Source organism: Myotis brandtii, unplaced genomic scaffold, assembly GCF_000412655.1.
Source record: "Myotis brandtii unplaced genomic scaffold, ASM41265v1 scaffold195, whole genome shotgun sequence".
NCBI classification, from domain to species: Eukaryota; Metazoa; Chordata; class Mammalia; order Chiroptera; family Vespertilionidae; genus Myotis; species Myotis brandtii.
Genome location: NW_005357271.1, coordinates 413,852 through 422,928, shown reverse-complemented (window position 1 = coordinate 422,928; position 9,077 = coordinate 413,852). Strand labels below are relative to the sequence as shown.

The following is a 9,077-nucleotide window of genomic DNA, read 5'->3' as shown; positions in this document are numbered from 1 at the left end:
TGCCAGCCCTTTCCACGTGCGCCTCCGTACCTCTGCACTTTACTTCTGCACCTCCTCTGAGTCTCAGTGTGCTTTTCTCTTTCCTTCTAGTTGTAGAATTTCCACTCAGCCAGCCTTCCTGTGGTTCTGGATGATGTCTGTTTTGTCTTTTAGTTATATTTTTGAAGTGGTTGTGTGAGGCAGCAATTTCCGGTGTTTACCTATGCCGCCATCTTGGTTTCTCTGTCTCTACGCAGTGTTTAGTCTCTTCTTTCCCTGCCGCACTTAATACTGGATTGGAGGGACTGACTGACCCAGAGCTGGTTTCCTACTCGTCTCTCCTTATTCTGATCCCCAGTTTCTACAAAAACAACTTTCCCCTGCAGCCTCGGTGAGTGTTTTTAATTGGAAGATCCTATGTACTGGACTTAGCAAGCAAAAGCAAGGAGAAAAAAAAAAAGAAAGACAGAGGGAACCACGTTGATTCGCGTCTTTTTCCCCTGGCACTGTGCAGCCAGTATAGAACTTCAGGCTGCCTTTCTGGGCACAGATTTTCATGGCTGTGGACTTAGATCTAGAGTCCCCCCTGCCAGCAGGCCTGTGGACCCCCTTCCACTTTTGAGGGCTACACTGACCCCAAGGGCCATGGGTTTGATGGAGTGCAGTTTCCCTCTGAGACTCTAGATCCCGCTGCGCACTTTTCTCCCTTCAGCCTGGATCCCATATCTCACCTCTCTCTAGGCAATTGATCTCTGACCTTTCCGTCCACGGATTGCCTCACCAGCTGTGTTTAATTCACCAATTCCAGGTGGATGTTATTCAATTCAGTTGTTCCTTCCATTTGCTTTGTGAGAAGGTGCAGGTCCTTTCCACGTATTTGGCACCACTTTGTCTCCCCCTGGACAAACTTTTTAGGTGCCCATGGACAGGGAGTCTGGAGTCTCAGTGTTCTTGGGTTTGCAGCTGAGGCAGCTGGTCCCTGGGCGTTGTGGTTGTAGGATCCCAGGAGGTATCTGAGGTCTCCTCAGTTGAAGGTAAGGCTGGGTTTCTGATCACAGCCGCTCTCCCCTTCAAGATGGCACTGTCTCTGCAGCAGAGCCAGCTGCTCCAGGAGAGATTTCAGCAGTAGTAGAGGCTGCCTGGCCAGGGGAGCCTGGTCTGCCAGACCCCAACACTCCTGTGGAATATGACTGTCCCTCATTCACAAATACAGACATTCCCCACACATCCATGCACTCTCCTTTTGCTCTCTCATTCACACACTGTATTGCAGCCTGCCATCCCGTTGGCAGCTATCTTGGATCCTATCTGTTTTTCTTCTTTTTAATGTATCCTTTTACACCTATAAATTTCCCTCTTAGCCCTGTTTTTTAAACACCCCATACATTTTGGCATACTGTATTTTCATTTGTATCAAAGTATTTTCAAAGTTCCCTTGTGGTTTCTTTCTTGAATCATCAGTTAAGAGTGTGTTGTTACTTTCCACATATTTATAATTTTTCTTTTATTAGTGACTTTTAATTTTATTCCATTATGGTCAGAAAAGTAATTTGTATGATTTCTATCCTTAAAATGTATTAAGACTTTTTTGTGTTCTTACATCTGGTCTATCCTGGAAATTTTTCTATGTTAATTCAGAAGAATGTATATTCTGTTGTTGAGTGGATTATATTTAATATGTCTGTTAGATCTAATTATTTTATAGTTTTAAGTCCTCTATTTCTTTACTGATCATCTGCCTGGTTGTTCTATCCATTATTGAAAATGAAATATCACATTCTCCAACCATTATTGTAAAACTGTCTATTTCTTTATTCAATTCTGTCAAAATTTTCTTTATAAAACTCTGTTGTTAGGTGTGTATATGTTTATAAGTTATATCTTCTTCATGGATTGAAACTTTTATCTATGTTTCTTTTAACCTTTTCTTGACTTAAAATATACTTTATCTGGTAATAATATAGCCACCCTAGCTTCTTTGGTTAGTACTTAGGTGGAATACCTTTTTCATCCTTTAAATTTCAACCTATGTTGAATTTGTACCTAAATTATGAATCATTTTTTTTATACTTCAGATATTTTTTACTTCTTCAAATTTTTTGTTTATCAGGAGTGACTGAAATAAAAAATATAATTGAGTCCCATCATCGTCATGGAAATGGCTTTAAGAGAAAACTAGTCAGATGAATATTATTGCTTCCCATTTTCAACCAGTAAATAGTTGCCACTGATAAAACAGACAACCAAGTCTGTCAAGAATGCTCAAGATATGTTACATAATACAACATGCCTGTTCACGGGGGCTGGGGGAGGGAAGACTAGGAAATAATTTATGTGAACTTCTTGATTTCATCATACAAGACAAGCACAAAAGCACCACCCATGCCTCTGAGAACATTGGACCATGCACCCTTGAAAAAAGCTTTGCCTCCTTCATCACGAGCAATCTTCCTCCAGCAGTCAAGTGTGCCTGTGTACATGATATCAGTTCCTTTGCGCCCTGACTGCCCTTTGCAGTGTCATAGACACCGAAGTAGGCAGCTCGGTAGATGATAATACCCTGTACCGACACATTAAAGCCTTGGTATAGGCCTCTAAGCCCATCAGATTTGTAGATCTTAACCAGGCAGTCACCGAGGCCTTTGAATTCCCTTTCAGCTCCGGCTTTGCCCACATCAGTTGCTAGACGGGTACGGGCAAAATCAAGAGGATACACAAAACACAAGGAGGTGGCCCCAGCAGCACCACCTGATGCCAGATTCCCTGCAAAGTATCGCCAAAACTGGGCTTTTTCCACACCACCCAGGAAGATCTGCTTGTATTTATCTTAGAAGGCAAAGTTGAGAGCCTGGGTAGGGAAGTATCTGATGACATTGGCCAGGTTCCCACGCCAGAAGGACAGGACTCCCTGCTCCTTGGGGATACGAACCACAGTCTATAATGCCCTTGTATTGCTTATCTGCAGTGATTTGCTTGCTGGCATGCTGCACCTGCAGCAGCAGCTTGACCCGCTCAATGGGTGCTACCGCTGTCTTGGAGATGGCTGCGGCCACTCCACCTGCCAGGAAGTCCTTGGCAAAGGACACAGCGGCATCTGTCATGTTGGAAAGAAGAAGCGGACGACTGCTGGCCTGGGACCGTAACTGGCTGAACTCCGGGGCTCTAGGCATGAATCATTTTTAATTCATCTGCCAATATCTGCCTTTTAATTTGAGAATTTAAAATAAGATATTTAATGGCTGTAAAGTATTTTTATAAATCTACCCACATTTTAAAAATATCCCATACTGGACATTTTAATTATTTTGGGGGAAGTTTTTTTGTACAAATAATATAATAAATATTCTTATACATAAATTTATGTGGGCATAACTATATTACAAAACTATTGTAATCAAAGCAGTATGATATTAGCATAAAAACAGACACATTGCTAATGGAACAGAATAGAGCCCAGAAATAAATCTATGCATATAAGCTCAATTAATTTGTGAGAACAAAGCCAAGAATATACAATGAGGGAAAGAATAGTCTCTTCAATAAATGGTGTTGAGAAAACTGAACAGCCACATGCAAAAAAATAAAACTAGACTACTACCTTATACCATACAGAAAAAGTAACTCAAAGTGGGTTAAAGACTTAAATGTAAAACCTGAAACCATAAAACTCCTAGAAAAAACACAAGCAATAAACTCCTTGACTTTGGTCTTGGTGATTATTTTTTTGTATTTGATACCAAAAGCAAAGGCAACAAAAGCAAAAATAAAGAAGTGGGACTGCATCAATCTAAAAAATCTTCAGCACAAAAAAGGGAAACCATCAATAAAATAAAAAGGCAACCTACCAAATGGGAGAAAATATTTGCAATTTATATATCTGGTAAAGGGATAATATACAAAATATATAAAGAACTCATACAATTCAATAACAAAAGTGCAAAAAATATGATTTAAAAATGGACAGAGACTCTGAATAGACATTTTCCAAAGAAGACATACATGTGCAAGAAAAAGTGCTCAGCATTACTAATGATCAAGGAAATGCAAATCACAACCACAATGAGATATCTCCTCACATCTGTTAAATGGCTATTATAAAAGAGACAAGAAATAACAAGTGTTGATGAGGATGTTAGAGAAAATGGAACCCTGTGCACTGTTGATGAAAATGTAAATTTATGCAGCCATTATGAAAAATAGTATGGAGTTTCTTAAAAAATTAAGTACAGTGAAACCTCTGTACTTATCAAACTTAATAGGTTCGGAGATGCTGTTCAAGAAGCGATTTGTTTGAAAACCAAATCATTTTTTCCCATTAGAAATAATGTAAATTGAATTAATTTGTTCCAGACCCCTAAATGATTCTCTGTTTTAACCTTTCTTACATACAGTACATGTCTAATATACTGTTTAATCTATAAACAAACACTTCTTTTCTTAAAGTTATTGAACCACCCCCTCCTAGCCTTAAATGAATCACTTTCAGCACTCATTCCAGGGGTACAGCATCTTCACTTTTTTATATATCACAACTCAAAAATATTATTACCAGCGAATTGCTTTTCATTTATCCAAATCAACAACAATTTTTCTACCTCTTCAATTGCCTGTGATCATTGTTCTGTGAGCACTTCCACACCTTTAACAATATCAGCACACTTGATGGCCTCGTTATGTTTTAAAATCATCCATTTCAACAGCAAAAAAACACACAAATATATTCACAGCACAGTTTCCTGAGGTGTTAACATCCCGAGGTTTAGCAGTAAACTGATTTGCATTCTCTCCTTTGTTTGTGGCCCGAGAGATGCTTTTTGTCATACTGTTGCATTAGTTTGAAAGGGTTGTCAGGCTGAGGACTGAAGTTTTGTTTGAAAATGGAGACATTTTTTTCTATGAACAACTTGGTCAAGAACAGAATTGTTCAAGACGGGAGATGTTTGAGAACCAAGATTTGACTGTACCATATAATCCAGCAATTCCACTTCTGGGTATTTATCCAAAGGAAACAAAACACTAACTCAAAAAGATCTCTGAACCTTCATGTTTGTTGCAGCATTATTTATAATAGCCAAGACATGGGAGGGACCTAAGTGTCTATTGATGTATGAATGGATAAAGAAAATGTGGTGGAATATTATTCAGCCTAAAAATGAAGGAAATCCTGCCATTGGTGTCAACATGGCTGGACCTTGAGGCGTGATGCTAAGTAGAATAAATCAGAGAAAGACAAATATCATGTGTTCTCACTTATATGTGGACTCTAAAAACAAACTCATAGATTAGTGATTGCTAGAGTTGAGCCTAAGAGTGGGCAAAATGTATTAACGTGGTTAAAAGGTATAAATTTTCAATTATAAAATAAATGTGTGCTAAATACTTTTAACTAAAAGCATATATTTATGGCTCGATCTCAGGTTAGGCAGTACTTATCTGTGTGAAGAAACATTTTCAAAGATAAAGTAGGTAAAATCTCATTACAGATCAGCAGTAACAGATGTATATTTGCAATAGATTTTGATGATAGGAAACACTAACTTTGAACTCCATCTAAGTAAAGTGTTACTCCCCAAAGAATTCCATTCTTTTCATTAGAATTCCTGTATCACAAAACATCACACTTGGTTGTTATTATATTTCAAATTTTGTCAATAAAATGTTGTGGAAATTTGTTTTCTCTCTTACCTAAGTATATATTTTTTTAAATATATTTTATTGATGTTTTACAGAGAGGAAAGGAGAGAGATAGAGAGTTAGAAACATCGATGAGAGAGAAACATTGATCAGCTGCCTCCTGCACATCTCCTATTGGGGATGTGCCCGCAACCCAGGTACATGCCCTTGACCGGAATCAAACCTGGGACCTTTCAGTCCGCAGACCGACGCTCTATCCACTGAGCCAAACCGGTTTCGGCACCTAAGTATATTTTTAATATTGTCAATTTTGCCTCTTGGACTTTAAAGCCTAAAATATTTACAGAAAAAAAATTTGCTGACTCCTGGAGGGAATATTTTATTTATTTATTTATTTATTTATTTATTTATTTATTTATTTTAAAAAAATATTTTTATTTGTTTCAGTGAGAAAGGGAGAGGGAGAGAGAGATGGAAATATCAATGAAGAGAGAATCCTTGATCAGCTGCCTCCTGCACATCCCCCACTGGGGATTGAGCCTGCAACCAGGCATGTGTCCTGACTGGGAATTGAACCATGACCTCCTGGTTCATAGGTCAACACTCAACCACTGAGCCATGCTGGTTGAGCTGGAGTGAAGATTTTAGTCTCTGTCTCAGAAAGCTTACAATCTAATTTTAGACAGACAAGACAAATGCCCATGAAACTGCAAGCAATCTCTCTTTATTCTTAAATTTTAAATATTCTTCAGAAGTATAAAAAAGCTAACAAATTCTGATCACCCACCATCCTGCACACAGTCCCTTTTCCAGAGGTCACCAAGAGATCATTCTGCTTCCTCCATTCTCCTCCAGTCTAGTCTCACTCTGCAGCCAGAATAACCCTGTTAAAAAGTAGGTCAGCTCCTATCCCCTGTACCCCACCCCCTGCAGCACATCCCCATCTCATTCAGATTAAAGCCACAACTTCACAGTGGCCTCTGGCTAAGCATCTCCCACTCCCTCCCCAACCTCGTGGTGTTCCAGCCACACTGGCCTTTTGTTTTTTCCTGGCACAGTCCCTTCTTAGGACCTTTGCACAAGCTGTTTCCTTAGTCTGAAATTGGGTTCCCTGGTTTAACAAATAAATATACAGGATGCACAGTTGAATTTGCATGTCAGATAAACAAATACTTTTAATATAACTATATCCCAAATATTGCATGGGAAATATTTACATGAAAAAATTACTCATTACTTAGTTGAAATTCAAATTTAGCTGAGTGTCCTGTATTTTACCTGAAAGCACTACCTGGAATATACTTTCTCCAGATATTTTTGTATCTAACCTCTTTAAGTCTTTGTTCAGAGGCCTCCTTCTCAGTGAAGCCCACCCTTAGTGCCACATTTAAAATTACCACCCAGGTCACTCCCTACCACTCCTAATCCCATTACCTGGTTCTATATTTTTCCTATAACATTAGTCAAAATCTAAAACACCAGAAAATTCACTTATTTGGCATGTTTATTATTTATTTTTTAATCTCCTCTCATTCAAATGTAAACTCAACATGAGCATGGATTGGGGTCAGGGGAAAGCAATTAACTAATTTATCCCAGTACCTGAAAGAGAGCCCTGCACATAATAAGAGCTCAATAAATGTTTGTTAAAAGATGAATGAGTGAATGTCCTCTGGACAGCACCAATATGTCCATGGGTAATCATTTCACCTTGAACTTACTATATTTTTGTCAACCTTTTCTTCCTCCCCATTCACTCAAGCTAGAAGGCTGGTGTCAATCCAAAATCCTCCCTATCTCTTATCCTGCCCTATTCCTCCTACAATTATTCGGTTTCCACATGCTGCTATAGCTTCCTCTGCATTATCCTTCATCTGTTACCCACTCCCTGATTCATGGTGATTATCCAGTTCCAACATCCCCACTTGATCCCTTCCTCTCAAGACATCCTGATGATCTTTCTAAAATGCAAACATAATGAGAAACAAAAACCACATTTGTAAAATTAACTGCATGAATCTCAAAACTGATAAGCTGCTCCAAACTGTTAGATCGGAGGGAGCCCAGGATCAGATGTATGCAGATGTGTGACAAGATAATGGACCCTCCCTGGAATTTCTAACAGATCAGCATGCCAGACACAGATACCGGCTCCTCCCTGGTATCCACAACGACCCCCACACAGATACTGACTCCTTCCTGAATACCCTGCTGACCCCCTGCCGCGGGAACTTCCTCAGTTCATGCCCCCGCCCCTCACCCAACTGCAGTATAAAACAAAGTGCCCCCCTCCCTGTTGGCACGAATCCACTGGCCCTGTCTTGGGGTTTGTGGGTTGCCCGGGGACGCAGATTAAAACCTCTTCTTTCTTTCTTTCTTTCTTTCTTTCTTTCTTTCTTTCTTTCTTTCTTTCTTTCTTTCTTTCTTTCTTGATGTGTGACAAGATAATGGACCCTCCCTGGAATTTCTAACAGATCAGCATGCCAGACACAGATACCGGCTCCTCCCTGGTATCCACAACGACCCCCACACAGATACTGACTCCTTCCTGAATACCCTGCTGACCCCCTGCCGCGGGAACTTCCTCAGTTCATGCCCCCGCCCCTCACCCAACTGCAGTATAAAACAAAGTGCCCCCCTCCCTGTTGGCACGAATCCACTGGCCCTGTCTGTGGGTTGGTGGGTTGCCCGGGGACGCAGATTAAAACCTCTTCTTTCTTTCTTTCTTTCTTTCTTTCTTTCTTTCTTTCTTTCTTTCTGACTTGATTCTTTTTATTTCCTACGCCGCCTCCTGAGCCACCTAACATTTGGTGCCGAACCCGGGTGGCGTGAGCACCCCATTTGGCTGTCCCTCCACGGCTTGGGGTGCCTGCCTCTCCCTCCTCGTGGCTCTGGTGCCTGCCTCTTTCTCCTCGTGGCTCTGGACCCCTCAGGACCGCATTTCTTCAGCTCGGCAGCCTTTCCCACTTTGGCAGCATTAGCAGTGAGTCCCGCCCTGCCCCCGTGCAGGTCCCTCGTGACCGCCCGCCCCGCTGGCGTCTCTGTCCGTAAAATGCGGCCACATCAGAGATTGCCTTTCTGGACCCTTCCAGAAAGGTTCCTCCAGACCTCGGAAGGTAGCAGAGACGTCTCTACCTTCCCCTGTCCCTCCGTCCGTCCATAGCCTGGGTCAAACCACTGGAACGCTGGCCTTTGGCCCCGGCTACAGGCCACAGGTATCAAGCACGGGGAATCCAAATTCCAAACCTGATCCGAGCACACCTCTAGGGTGCCTGCCCGCCAACCTGGCTAAACACTAGGCCTGCCCTGCACTTGCGTCTGTAATGTAGCATGGCCTCAGTATGAAAATGGGACCTTGACTTTACCATCCGTACCAATGTCAGTAATTTCTGCCAGCGAACCGGGAAATGTGTGCAAGTCTCTCTCTCTCTCTCTCTCTCTCTCTCTCTCTCTCTCTCTCTCTC

General features: G+C 41.1%; 1 pseudogene; it reads right to left on the bottom strand.

Moving 5' to 3' along the window:
• Positions 1-2,068: 2,068 nt before the first annotated feature.
• On the bottom strand, positions 2,069-3,119 carry LOC102240415 (annotated as a pseudogene).
• Between the last annotated feature and the right edge of the window lie 5,958 nt (positions 3,120-9,077).